General features: G+C 41.5%; 1 long non-coding RNA gene across 1 annotated transcript in view; it reads left to right on the top strand.

The window, feature by feature from the left end:
* Positions 1-12,330, top strand: part of LOC139039620 (uncharacterized) — a 54,845-nt gene that overhangs the window by 20,208 nt on the left and 22,307 nt on the right. The window contains exon 3 of the long non-coding RNA XR_011492954.1: positions 5,434-5,473. This is a non-coding gene — a long non-coding RNA (uncharacterized lncRNA). The remainder of the gene's footprint in view (positions 1-5,433; positions 5,474-12,330) is intronic.

Consider the following 12,330-nt stretch of genomic DNA (forward strand, 5'->3'; position numbering starts at 1 on the left):
GGCCTCATGGGTTTGAGTAAACTCCAGGAGTTGGTAATGGACAGGGAGGCCTGGCATGCTGTGATTCATGGGGTCGCAAAGAGTCAGACACGACTGAGCGACTGAACTGAACTGAAGTAAATAGAGATGCATGCCATACTTATGGTGGAAAGACTAAATGTTATTATCATGTCCATTTTCAAATTGATCTATAGATTCAAAGCATTTCCAATCAAAATCCCAGAAGGAGTTTTGTAGAAATTGGCAAGTTAATTTTGGAATCTATAGAGAAATGCAAATGACCTAGAATAACAATAATAATTTTGAATTAAAAATTTATTTTGATTAATAAGAATGTATTTGGAGTTCTTTATTTATACTGCATGATTTTATAATTTAATATAAAATTTTAATCATGACAGTGAAAATATAGAAAAATTTGTAGTTCTGACAACTAGTGCACCAAGCATTCAGGAGAAAGTCAAATTGTGTGGGCTGAGGCAGAGAAGTCTTCATGGACCAGCAAGGGCAGGGAACTGGAGGAGGATACACACCCTATATCTAAATCTGAGTATCTGAAGTACCTAATAGAAATTCAAGGTGTAATTGTCTGGATTATCCAGAGAAACAGAACCCACAGAAGGTGTATATATAGTTATGGAGGCTGAGAGTCCCAAGATCTGTGGTCAAAAAGCTGGAGACCTGGGGAGAGTTGCTCAGTGGTGTCTGACTCTTTGCGACCCCGTGGACGGCAGCACGCCAGACTTCCCTGTCCTTTTCTATCTCCCAGAGTTTGCTCAAACTCATGTCCATTGAGTCAGTGATGCTATCCAACCATCTCATCCTCTGTCACCCCCTTCTCCTTCCTCCTTCAATCTTTCCCAGCATCAGGGTCTTTTCCAGTGAGTCAATTCTACCATTCAGGTGTTCAAAGGATTGGAGCTTCAGCTTCAGCATCAGTCCTTCCAATGAATATTCAGGACTGATTTCCTTTAGGATGGACTGGTTTGATCTCCTTGTTGTCCAAGGGACTCTCAAGAGTCTTCTCCAGCACCACAGTTCAAAAGCGTCAATTTGGGCTTCCCTGGTGGCTCAGTGGCAAATAATCCGCCTGCCAATGCAGGAGACACAGGTTCCATCCCTGGTCCAGAAAGATCCCATGTGCCGCAGAGCAGCTAAGCCCATGTGCCACAACTCCTGAGCCTGTGCTCTAGAGCCCGGGAACCCCAACAACTGAAGCTCATGTGCCCTGGAGCCTGTGCTCCTCAACAGGAATCCCCTGCAGTGAGAAGCCCGCCTACCTAGAGAGTAGCCCCCAATTGCCACAGTTAGAGAAAAGCCCTCACAGCAATGAAGACCCAGCATAGTCAAAAATAAATAAATAAAAGTATTTTTAAAAAAAGCATTGATTCTTCATTGCTCAGCCTTCTTTATGGTCCAACTCTCACATCCCTATGTGACACCTGGGAAAACCACTGCTTTGACTCTATGGACCTTTGTTTGCAAAGTAACATGTCTGCTTTTTAATACACTGTCTAGATTTGTCATAGCTTTTCTTTCAAGGAGCAAGCATCTTTTAATTTCTTGCCTGCAGCCACCATCTGCAATGATTTTGGGAGAACTGATGATACAGTTCCATTCTGAGTCTGACAACCCAAGGACCAGGAGAACTGGTCATGTAAATTCTAGTCTAAGACTAAAGGCAGGAGAACACTGGTGTCACAGCTCAAAGATAGTCCAGCAGAGAGAGTGAATTCTCTCTTTACTCAGCTTTTTGTGTCCTATTCAAGCCAATGAATTGAGCAGACACCACCCCCATGAGGGAGGGCAGTCTACTCAGTCTACTGACCCTAATCTAGTCCTAATCAAGAAAATTAGAGACAGCCAAGGAAACATTTCATGCAAAGATGGACACAATAAAGGACAGAAACAGTATGGACCTAACAGAAGCAGAAGATGTTAAGAAGAGGTGGCAAGAATACACAGAAGGACTATACAAAAAAAGATAATGACCTGGGAAACTGTGACGGTGTGATCACTCACTCAGCCAGATATCCTGGAGTGTGCAATAAAGTTGGCCTTAGGAAGCATCACTACAAACACAGTTAGTGGAGATAATGGAATTCCAGCTGGACTATTTCAAATCCTAAAAGTTGATGCTGTTAAAGTACTGCACTCAATATGCCAGCAAATTTGGAAAACTCAGCAGTGGCCACAGAACTGGAAAAGGTCAGTTTTCTTTCCAATCCCAAAGAAAGGTAATGCCAAAGAATGCTCAAACTATCACACAGTTGAACTCATCTCACATGCTATCAGGGTCATGCTTAAAATCCTTCAAGCTAAGCTTTAACAGTCCATGAACCGAGAACTTCCAGATGTACAAGCTGGATTTAGAAAAGGTAGAGGAACCAGATATCAAGTTGCCAACATCCATTGGACCATAGGGAAAGTGAGAGAATTCCAGAAAAACATCTACCTCTCTTTCATTGACTACAGCAAAGCCTTTAACTGTGTGGATCAAAACAAACTGTGGAAAATTCTTCAAGAGATGTAAATACCAGACCACCTTACCTGTCTCCTGAGAAATCTGTATGCAGATCAAGAAGCAACAGTTAGACCCGGACATGGAACCACGGACTGGTTCAAAATTGGGAAAGGAGTATGTCAAGGCTATCTATTGTCACTCTACTTATTTAACTTACATGCAGAGTACACATGCGAAATGCTGGGCTAGATGAAGCATGAGCTGGAATCAAGATTGCCGGGAGAAATATCAATAACCTCAGATATCAATAACCATCCTTATGGCAGAAGGCAAAGAGGAACTGAAAAGCCTCTTGATGAAGATGAAAGAGGAGAGCAGAAAAGCTGGCTTAAAACTCAGCATTCAAAAAACGAAGATCATGGTATCCAGTCCCATCACGTAATGGCAAATAGATGGGGAAACAATGGAAACAATGACAGATTTTATTTTCTTGGGCTCCAAAATCACTGGGGACCATGACTGCAGCCATGAAATTAAAAGACGCTTGCTCCTTGGAAGAAAGTGAAGTGAAGTTGCTCAGTTGTGTCCAACTCTTTGCCACCCCATGGACTGTAGCCTACCAGGCTCCTCTGTACGTGGGATTTTCTAGGCAAGAATACTGGAGTGGGTTGCCGTTTCCTTTTCCAGGGAATCTTCCCAACCCAGGGATCAAACCGGGTCTCCCACATTGCAGGTAGATGCTTTGCCGTCTGAGCCACCAGGCTATGACAAACCTAGACAGTGTACCAGAAAAGAGAGACATTACTTTGCCCACGAAAGTCTGTATAGTCAGAGCCTTGGTTTTTCCAGGAGTCATGTATGGATGTGAGAGTTGGACTATTAAGAAGGCTGAATGCTGAAGAATTGATGCTTTCGAACTGTGGTGTTGGAGAAGACTCTTGAGAGTCCCTTGGACAGGAAAGAGATGAAACCAGGCAATCCTAGAGGAAATCAACCTTGAGTATTCATTGGAAGGATTGATGATGAAGTTGAAGCTCCAATACTTCGGCCACTTGATGTGAAGAGCAGACTCGTTGAAAAAGACCCTGATGCTGGTAAAGACGGAAGACAGGAACAGAAGGGGACGACACAGGACGAAATGCTTGGGTGGCATCACTGACTCAATGGATATGAGTTTGAGAAAACTCTGGGAGATGGTGAATGATAGGGAAACCAGCCGGTTTGTGACCAGTTCTTGGGGTCACAAAGAGTTGGACACAACTGAGCAACTGAATAGCAACTGATTCAAATGCTAATTTCATTCAGAAACACCCTCACAGACACACTCAGAAAAATTTTAACCAGATCTGGGCACCCTGGGGTCATTCTTACAAAAAATGAACCACCACAGAAGGCCTTGGCTCTACCTTGGAAAATTCTGTTTCTATGGGTCTTGAATGAAACCAAGGAACTATATTTTTTAATAAGTTCCCCCAGTGATTCTGAAATGCAGGTGTCTTTAACTTTGGTTCTCAACCAGGATGCATAAGCAATGTGAAAAGTCAGCACTTGGGAAGGGTTCCTGCACGGATAAAAGGATAGTACTCACATCTGGAGATTAGTGAGCTTGATTAGACTGATCCTTTGTCGGAGAGGAGGAAAGAAGAAATGAGAATTGCTGGAAGAGGGATCAGATGATTTTTAAAATTTTTTGTATTTTATGCTTTGACATCTTAGGGCCTTGCTATTCCCAGTGTGTGCTTTCCAGGGCTAGCTAATTCCTAAAGAGAGTAAACAATTTGCTTGTGAGCATACTTTTCATATGCACATCAACCAATCCAAAGCCCATACCTCCAGTTACCTCCTTCATTAACTCACACTGGAAGCCAATATTCCCTCTACCCTAGGTCACCCAGGGACAGTTAGTAGACAATTCAGGACGAGACTATAGCCCAGATTTTTCAAACTAGCCAATCCTACACTGCTTACCTTGCTCATCCATTCCTTTCTATGAAAACCACAGTAAAGTCTTTTGTCTATGCTTTCCCTCACTCCTGCTGCCTCCTGACCAACCCTTGGTGCTTCCCTGTGTGGAAAGCTACACCTCCTGCTTGTAGGGAATTGTGAGGAAAAGCTTCTTCCTTCATAACTGTCATTTCGGTGTATGTCTGTCTTACCATACCTGTTTGGAGTAAATCTTAGGTACATTTTAAAACACTGTGTGTATAGACTAACAGGGAAGAGATCAAGTGTTTCTTTGCTAACACTCTGTTTTGATTTTTGTCTTCACAAGCTTTATGTATGAGAGGGAACCTTACCAACAAAGAAAGCCAGACTCAGGGTGGGCTGAGAGCAGTTATCACTATGGGCCAAGGACACAAGCGTGGACTCCTACTGGAGCATGCTGCTTGTATACCCAGCCAGACCCCTTATTACCTTTGTTGATGTTATAATGCAAGTGCTAAATTTGAGAAAGTGTTGGGGGAAGCTGTGCATAATTCTATCAGCAGTTAAGGGGCTTCTGACTCTTCTGAAAGGCAAGAGACAGACTCTTCCTTCACAAGAGCTGAAGATAGCAGGAAGACACACTTTTTATTTGATTTTTATTTGAAGCCGATTTTATTAGGTGACTGATTTAGGAGAAATAGAATGTAATCTCAGGCTTTTGTGACAATGAGTACATTAGATGTGCTGCTGCTGCTGCCCCAGAAGTAATCATTTGCCAAAGCCTCCAAGAGGTAGGTTAGGGGCTGTTTGTTCAATGCAGTAAAAAGAAATCTATGCTAGATAGTTGAATGTTAAGATCATTAAGATTTATGAGTTTTCCTCTCTCCTTCACTCTACTCTGTCTTTCAAATCGTTTTGAGCTGATACTGAATGAATACAGTTAAAAAACTTTTTTTTATTAGAGTATAGTTGACTTGCAATGTTGTGTTAGTTTCTTCTGTACAGTGTGTGTCCACTCTTACCTATATTCTTTTCCCACATAGGTCATCACAAAGTATTGAGAAGAGTTCCCTGTGCCATAAAGTAGGTCCTTATTAATCATCTCTTTTGCATATAGTGTGTATATAACAATCCCAGTCTCCTAATTTACCCTTCCTCTCTCTTTCCCCTTTGGTAACTATAAGTTTATTTTCTACACCTGTGACTCTATTTCTGTTTTATAAATAAATTCATTTGTACCATTTTTTTAGATTTCACATATAATCAGTATCATGATATTTGTTTTTCTCGTCTGACTTCATTTAGTATTGAATACAATTTTGATCTATGTTTTTGTTTCCATGGTCTAATTATTTTTAATAACTAATTGCATCGGTTCTCTCTAATATGTTTGGCTTGCTCCAATGGAACTTCGCTATTACAAGAAGAAATTTTTCCTTAGAGATAAAAGGCTCTAAAATCCACAGTGCTTGGAAGTGAGTAATGTGTGGATTGGGGATACTTTGCAGAGTTTAGATGGCAGCTGTAGATGGTGAGCTGAAAGTCATCTTAAGGTTAAAAATGAGTTGTCTTTGTATGAAGTTCTCAAAGACATCCAAAGTTTTCACTGCAGTTATTCTGTAGAAGTTACCTCATGTGTTTTCCTTTCTCTGCTTCCCCAAGGTATACAGAAAAACATCCTATAAAATGTTATTCTTTGAGAAGTTTGACCAGTTCTATCAATTATTTCCTTTGTAGCTTTGATACAAATTTGTAATTGGTAATTTGTATTTGCCTCTCTCCTTTCTGCTGTGAAATTTCTCAGTATTTGCAATGTCCACTTGAACCGTTTCCAAGTTGTTCTAATTTGATGAGTAATGAGAATAAAATGAGGAATTTTTCAGTTTGAGGATGCCAAGTGAATTCGCTGATTCTCTGCAGAATTTGGTCCTCATAATTCAAACCTTTCCAACCTTTAAGAAGCCCTGCTATAATGTCCCAGGCTTCACAGATGGTGCTAGTGGTAAAGAACCCGCCTGCCAATGCAGGAGACATAAGAGATGTGAGTTTGATCCCTGGGTTGGGAAGATCCCTGGAGGAGGGTACGGCAACCCACCCCAGTATTCTTGCCTGGAGAATCCCATGGATTGAGGAAGCTGGCAGGTTGTAGTCCGTAGGGTTTCCAAGAGCTGGACACTCAGTTCAGTTCAGTTCAATTCAGTCGCGTCTGACTCTGTAACCCCATGAACCGCAGCACGCCAGGCCTCCCTGTCCATCACCAACTCCCAGAGTCCACCCAAACTCATGTCCATTGAGTCAGTGATGCTATCCAACCATCTCATCCTCTGTCGTCCCCTTCTCCTCCTGCCCTCAATCTTTCCCAGCACCAGGGTCTTTTCAAATGAGTCAACTCTTCGCACCAGGTGGCCAAAGTATTGGAGTTTCTGCTTCAACATCAGTCCTTCCAATGAACACCCAGGACTGATCTTCTTTAGGATGGACTCTAGGGAGTCTTCTCCGACACCACAGTTCAAAAGCATCAATTCTTCTGCAGTCAGCTTTCTTTATAGTCCAACTCTCACATCCATACATGACTACTGGAAAAACCATAGCCTTGACTAGAGGGACCCTTGTTGACAAAGTAATGTCTCTGCTTTTTAATATGCAGTCTGGGCTGGTCATAGCTTTCCTTCCAAGGATTAAGCGTCTTTTAATTTCATGGCTGAAATCACCATTTGCAGTGATTTTGGATCCCCAAAAAATAAAGTCAGCTGCTGTTTCCACTGTTTCCCCATCTATTTGCCATGAAGTGATGGGACCGGATGCCATGATCTTAGTTTTCTTGTCCCTGGAGCTGGCTGTGTTTCTCTGATTGTAAACCTCTAACAAGTAAGAAACTCTTTCTCTTTAAAGATTCAAGTTTAAAGATTCAAGCTGTCTGCTGGCCTTGGTGCCCCTCCTGTAGCCCCTTCTCTGGAAATTGCTCACTAGTGCTAATGAGTCAGTGAGGTCTGGCTGTCCACTGTGTATTATGTGAGGATGGGCAAAGAACTTGCTTGTTGGGCTACATAACCACCCAGCCCACTAACCCACTCTGATTATGGAGTAGATATAGGACTGCATTGTATATGTTTTCTCAAAGAAGAAAACAGATGCAGGCATTCATTTTCCAATTTGGAACATTAACTGAAGTCTAACAGGGCACTGCTTTTGGGTTTGTTCAGTTTATGGGGTGTCAGTTCTGTGACCCGAAAATGCCCTTCAACCGGTAGGTGGGCTCATGCGCCACCACGGTGGTTACAGCCGGGTGATTTAGTCACTGCTTGCTGGCCCCCATCCCTAGTCTGTCCTTGGCCCCTCCCCTTGCGTGTTGCCGGGTTACCTGCAGCGTTCGCTTTCTCACCCTTCTGTCCTTGCCACTCTGGCCTGACCACTCCACCTGCCCTGGAGTCACTGATCAGTCACTGTCTGCACTCAGGCATTATTTTCATGTCACTGTCCCTCCAGATGCAGAGTTGACTCCCGGTGTTGACTCTCATATAACTTTTCCTCACCTCGTTTCTCTCCTTTTCCATTTATTTGGTTTGTGTCAATCCATTTTTATCCTTTTGTTGCCCAAAGGCCTGGAGTTCAATTTTCCTCCAGATTTTATGTTAAGGGAGTGGTATTAAGCCCTGTGAAACTTGCTTTATATGAAATAATAATTCTTATTCATGTCACTAAGGTGTTTTTGGTCTAACTGCATGATTTTGTTTCCTGTAAAAAAATGTAGCAACTTATGAAAATGTATTTTTATTAAACTTTAAAAGATAATCTTATTAAGATATTATTCACATACCATGCAATCCACCTAATTATAGCGTACAATTCAATGATGTTTAGTATATTCACAGATCTGTATGACCATCACCACAGTCAATTTTAAAACTTTCATCACCTCAAAAAGAAAACCTTCTAGAGGACTTGCCTGCTGGCCCAGTGGTTAAGAATCTGCCTTCCAATTCAGAGGATGCAGGTTCTATCCCAGGTGGGGGAACTGAGATCCCATATGCTGTGGGGTACCTAAACCCATGCCCCACAGCTAAAGAAAAGCCCGTGCCTCACAATGAAAGATCCTGCATGCCTCAGCAACTAACAACTGATGCAACCTTGAATAAGTAAATATTGAAAAAAAGAAAAAAAAAAAAAGGGCCATCTATACCCTTAGTGGGGCTTCCCTCGTGGCTCAGATGTTAAAGAATCCACCTGCAATGCGGGAGATGTGGGTTCGATCCCTGGGTTAGGAAGATCCCCTGGAGGAGGGCATGGCAACCCACTCCAATATTTTTGCCTGGAGAATCCCCATGGACAGAGGAGCCTGGCGGGCTACAGTCCATGAGGTTTCAAAGAGTTGGACATGATTGCGCGACTAAGCATAACACACACATACCCTTAGTTATCATCTCCTCATCTCTCCATCTACCCATCTCCCAGTCCTAAACAACCACAAGTCTATTTCTCCATAGACTGCCATTCCGTGGGAATGGAATCATGTAATATGTGGTCTTTCGTGATGGGCTTTTCTCACTTAGCATAATGTTTTTAAGGTTCATCCATGTTATGACATGAATCAGTACTTCATTCCTTTTATGGCTGAACAATATTTCATCATATGAACAGACCATATTTTGTTCATTTATCAGCTGATGGGCACTTGGATTGTTTCCACCTATTGGCTATTAAATTTTTTAGACACTTAGGGAGTCTAAGCTGGAACTGAAATGGTCTTTGAGATTGGGAATCCCAACCCTTTACTTTACAAACTAGATGCCAAAGGCTCTAGGGGTCCCAAGTTTAAACCAGACTTTTGTCCAAGTTCACTCTGTGACTCCCTGACAGCCCCCCCACCCCCCAACTTCCAGGTTGCTGTATATCCTCTTTCTGTGGAAATAAATCTGTTAGAAAAAATTGAAAAATTACTTAGTGTTTCCCAAAGCAGTTCTTGGCTTTGCAAATGTTTTGACTTCTACCTCCTTCCAACAGTCATTAGGAATGGTTGAAAGAAGTTATCGTTTTTTATGTGTATTCTTTCTTAACATTGTCACCTTCCATATTGAAATCAAAACTTGTATCCAGTAACTGCTTGTTCTGTGATGAAATGGAATAAGGATAAAAGTACTACTGGAGAGAGAACATCTGCTTTCATGCAATGCTTCTTCATTGAATTTACTTTTAAAAGGCCCCAAAATGGTTTTATGAAGACAAAGTACATCTTGAATAGAATCAGATAGGCCTCCTTTTACTGTGGCTTCCAGATCTTTCTCTCAAGGGTATCTTTCATGGTTCCCCCCTGGTCCACCCCACACACACCCCAACAAGCTCATCCCCTACCCTCTAGGACATCTCACAGGATCTAGGGTGGGAAGATAGCTCCTCTTCTCCCATGGAGGGTCAGGTAATCTTGATTTAATTCTCACAGAGTTTCTGCAGGAAAGGAACAATTAATTAAAGATGAGAAACAAGCTGCTTCTTGACTTCCCTTTTTCTTCTGCCGGCTATGGGAAAACCAGATCAGTGAGCCATGGAAATGACACAGTTCACACCGGGCAGGACAATGACACAAGAAAGCAAGACTGGGTTATTCTATCCTAGTGTGAAATCATGCAGTTTAGAGTGAAGAGGACGGGGCCCATTCATACAAGTACCCCAAATGATAACTTTAAGTAAATCCAAAGGTGCTAGTAGTTATTTTTACATGAGAGAGTAAAAATAGGATCAGACTGTTTAAACCCTGGGGATGTTAAAAAATACATAGGTGGAAATACTGAGGTTGGGTGGGGAATATGCATTTCTCAAACTTCCCAGGCGAGGCTGAGTTTGCCAGTCAGGGGCCACACTTTGAGAACTACTGGTCTGGAGAATTTTCCAGCCCCTGGTTTTCCCTTTGTTGTTCCCGATCTTTCCCCCTTTCTTTCCCAATAACAATATACTAGGGAAAGCAAAGAACATGCCCTCTTCTTTGAGTTGGCTTTATAAAATCATCCACAAATATTTCCCCCACATCTTACATTTCAAAAGGGACTCGTTACATGCAAAAACAAATCCAAAATTGTTTGTATTATCAAAGTGTTTGTAGTAAAATCAGTACCAGTGGAACAATGTAGCCTCTACTAAAATTTGCACCTTTGGATATAAAGGTTGTTTGGATAATGCTAGTAAAAAATTAGTAAAATAAAATCCCAGGGCCCATTGTCTTATAGTTCCTTCTTGTATTTAGTAAGCACCTTCCCTATTCATATGGGTGTCTCCAGAGAGTAGGGGCTGCATAGACTGATTAATCTCTGCTCTCACTTCTTCTGGCATCTTCCTTTGAACTCAAAAGCAGTGGGAACTGAATGAGGAATTGGGTGTATGGTTAAGAGGAGTAAGAGAGGGGACTATTTATTTTTACTTTCCAGTTCACTGGATGTTTCCTTTTCCCAACCTAAAAGCTCATTGGGAAAGAATGAATTTGTAGCTGATACTGAAAGAATTTTTATTTCTCTTAAGACTCAAAACCTTCGCTTTCAGTCATTTGTTTACTCATTTACAGGGGATAGAGAGACAGGAAAACCTGAGAAAAGATTTGTCCCCTTTGGCCTTAGTAATGGGGTGAGGTCACAACTGTGTTCTTAATTCAGGACACTCGTGAAGGGCGTGCCTGTTTGCTCCCCAGTCTCTGGAGGAGAATACACTGCATTTGACCTTGACCAAAAAAATAATAGTTCTAAATTATTAAAAAAAAATTTAAAACATCATGAAAAACTTCTTAACCTCAAACAGGAATTCATTTTGGTCTGAAAAGATGGGAATGTGATGAATTCCCCTCTTCACCCACTGATGTCTCGAGACAGTCCTTAGGTGAGCCTGGGTGGTCACACTGTCTCAAAATTGGGACTTCACTGGGTTCACATTTCTTAAAGGGCCTGTCATGCCTCCTAAGCAGGAAGCATTCACCTCTGAACAGAAATGAGGGCGGGGGAGGCTTTGTTGGTGATGTAGCTGTCATATCCTATTAGTGCATGGGTGGGTCTCACCGGGTACAGGAGGTATGTCATTTATAGACAGAAATTGCATAATTAGGTTTGATAGAATTTTGACGCTTTCTTGGCAGTGCAATTTGTTCATCAGGTAAAAAGCCTCTGGGAAGTTGGTCACATGGAATTTAGAACTCCTGAGTTCAAGACTTGGTGGAATTGGGAAACTCAGGCACTGATTTGATTTAGAGCAATCATAAAGGCTTCCAGAAAGACCCACTTTTGCCTTTGGCTTCTGACCTCATACGCTCAGGTTTCAGTGGGAAAAAGGACATAGAAGAAGCCAGATTTCTTTCCAAAATTGTTTGAGAATGTGGACCATGTGCATTGACTTTGGCTCCTTCCTATTAATATTTTTACTGAAGTAAGGTTGATTTACAATATTGTGTTAGTTTCAAGTGTACAGCACAGCAATTCAGTTATTTATGTGTAAATTCATATATGTATTCTTTTTCAGATTCTTTTCCCTTATAGGTTGTTACAAAATATTGAGTATAGTTCCCTGCACTATACAATAGGTCCATGTTGGTTATCTACTTTATATATAGTTCATTAATTAAAAAAAATCTTTTTTATTATAAAGTATAACTCACATACAGAAAAGTACAGCAAGCCCAAAATGTATAGCCCAGGTAATGACTGCAAAGTGACTGCAGTGTTTCTACCATTGGTAGAGACTTTTGAGCTTCATCATACAAGCAGACACAAACAACATGCAGTCTTTTTTGTCCAGCTTCTTTCATGAAGCACTGTGTCTACGAGATTCATCCATGTTGTTGTCTGTTGAAATAATTTTTCATTTTAATTTTTGAAATAGAATTCTATTCTGTGACTAGGCCTCAATTTTTTCCCATCCTACCATTGATAGACTCTATAGTTTCCGCTTTTTGACTATTACAAATAGTG

The sequence above is a fragment of the Odocoileus virginianus genome, chromosome 19 (genome assembly GCF_023699985.2).
Source record: "Odocoileus virginianus isolate 20LAN1187 ecotype Illinois chromosome 19, Ovbor_1.2, whole genome shotgun sequence".
Classification (NCBI taxonomy): Eukaryota; Metazoa; Chordata; class Mammalia; order Artiodactyla; family Cervidae; genus Odocoileus; species Odocoileus virginianus.